Genomic DNA, 2,480 nt, shown 5'->3' on the forward strand with positions numbered 1-2,480 from the left:
TTACGAATCGGGCTGTAAACCGCAAGGTCAGCAGTTCGAAGCTGCTCTGCGGGAGAAAGATGAGGCGTTCTGCTCCCGTAAAGATTAACAGCCTCGGAAACCCTGTGCAGGGTCGCTGAGTCGGAACCGACTCCATGGCACATAACAACAACAACAACAACAATGTCCAAGTTGCCCATCCCTGTCTACTCTGTGTGGCATCACAAGTTTTATATCACCTTATACTCAGGATCATAACAATGCAAGGCAAATTCATGAGGGTGCAAGTTTACCATTTTTTGAAGTATTTGTTGATGCTTCTCTGCATGTTTGTGAACAGAGAGCTGTCAAAGGACTCTACAAAAAAGCGCGGGCTGGAGAAATAAAAGGGTTCACTGGGATTGATTCCGAGTATGAAAAACCAGAGGCTCCTGAATTGGTGTTGAAAACAGACTCTTGTGATATAAATGATTGTGTCCAGCAGGTTGTGGAGCTTCTACAAGAACGGGACATTGTACCTGTGGATGCCTCTTATGAAGTTAAAGAACTGTATGTGCCAGAAAAGAAACTTCATTTGGCAAAAGCAGATGCAGAAACATTACCAGCACTGAACATTAATAAAGTGGATATGCAGTGGGTGCAAGTTTTTGTGGAAGGATGGGCAACACCTCTGAAAGGCTTTATGAGAGAGAAGGAGTATTTGCAGTGCCTTCATTTTGATTGTCTTCTGGATGGGAGTGTCATTAACTTGCCAGTGCCTATAGTTCTGCAGGCTACCCAAGAAGATAAAGAGAGGCTGGATGGTTGTACAGCGTTCACTCTGATCTATGAGGGTCGCCGTGTGGCTATTCTTCGCAACCCGGAGTTTTTTGAGCACAGGAAAGAAGAGCGTTGTGCCAGACAGTGGGGCACAACATGCAAGAACCACCCCTACATTAAGATGGTTATGGAACAAGGAGATTGGCTGATTGGAGGAGACCTGCAAGTCCTGGACCGAATTTATTGGAATGATGGTCTTGATTAGTATCATCTTACTCCTACTGAGCTAAAGCAGAAATTTAAAGATACGAATGCTGATACTGTCTTTGCATTTCAGTTACGGAACCCAGTGCACAATGGTCACACTCTGCTAATGCAGGATACCCATAAGCAACTTCTAGAGAGGGGCTATCGGCGCCCTGTTCTCCTCCTTCACCCTCTTGGTGGCTGGACAAAGGATGATGATGTCCCTCTGATGTGGCGTATGAAGCAGCATGCTGCAGAACTGGAGGAACGAGTCCTGAATCCTGAAATAACAGTGGTGGCCATCTTCCCATCTCCCATGATGTATGCTGGCCCAACTGAGGTCCAGTGGCATTGCAGAGCACGGATGGTTGCAGGGGCCAATTTTTACATTGTTGGAGGAGACCCTGCTGGCGTGCCACATCCAGAAACTGGGAAGGACCTTTATGAACCAACTCATGGTGCCAAAGTGCTGACCATGGCCCCTGGTCTAATCACCTTGGAAATAGTTCCCTTTCAAGTTGCAGCTTACAATAAGAAGAAGAAATGTATGGACTACTATGACTCAGAACACCACGAAGACTTCGGATTTATTTCAGGAACACGCATGCGCAGACTTGCCCCAGAAGGCCAGAAACCTCCTGAAGGTTTCATGGCTCCGAAGGCTTGGACTGGGCTGATGGAGTACTACAATCCTTAGAGAAAGGATCCATCATCGTCTCCACCTCTGACACTTCATTGGTTAACAAAAGGGGACCACACAGTCACTGTTGGCTTTGCTTTGTGGTCATGTCTGTCTGGGAGTGCTTTTTAAAAATAGACCATTTTCCTTACCTAGCATCAGTTTTCGTCTGCTTTATGACTTCTGTTTGAATAAGTGTAACACACTGGTGTTTTTACTGTATCTTTTCCACTTATTATAATTAATACTCCTACAATAAGATTTTAAAATCTTGCCTTTTTATATTATATTTATGCTTCTAGATAATGATTTTTTTCCCAAGCTGTTTTATTAGTAGTAACCAGTAGTATACACATTGAATCTTACTTTTTACCCTTTAAATAGAAAAGAAAGGAAACATTAATTCACCAAACAATGTACTTGGCTAGATCTTGTTTTTGGAATTTTATAAGATATCTGTAACAATTAGATTTTTTTTCTACACTGAAAATAGAAACTACTTTCATTTTTCTAATCAGTTATTGTTCTTTCAGTTGTAATCTAAAGTAACCGTATGATCTGTGTTTAAGTCCTGGATGATCTCTCTGTATTCAATAAAATAAAATATGGAGGTGAAAAAAAATTAATGAGTGAGAAAAAAATCAGTTTTTACATATTTGGCATTTCTATCACTCTTTATTTCTTTGTGTAGATCCAAGTTTATCTCTGGTATCATTTTCCTTCTATCTAAAGAGTTTCTTTAAAATTACTTCTAGTGCAGATATGATTACTCAGAACTCCATTGTCTTTTGGCTTGGATTTGTAACAAGAATTCAGT

The 2,480-nt window shown here is 41.5% G+C and overlaps 1 pseudogene; it reads left to right on the top strand.

Annotated features, from left to right (window-relative positions):
• Positions 1–1,681, top strand: part of LOC102838175 — a 2,700-nt pseudogene extending 1,019 nt beyond the window's left edge.
• The last annotated feature ends 799 nt before the right edge of the window (positions 1,682–2,480 follow it).

The sequence above is a fragment of the Chrysochloris asiatica genome, unplaced genomic scaffold (assembly GCF_000296735.1).
Source record: "Chrysochloris asiatica unplaced genomic scaffold, ChrAsi1.0 scaffold00033, whole genome shotgun sequence".
Lineage (NCBI taxonomy): Eukaryota > Metazoa > Chordata > Mammalia > Afrosoricida > Chrysochloridae > Chrysochloris > Chrysochloris asiatica.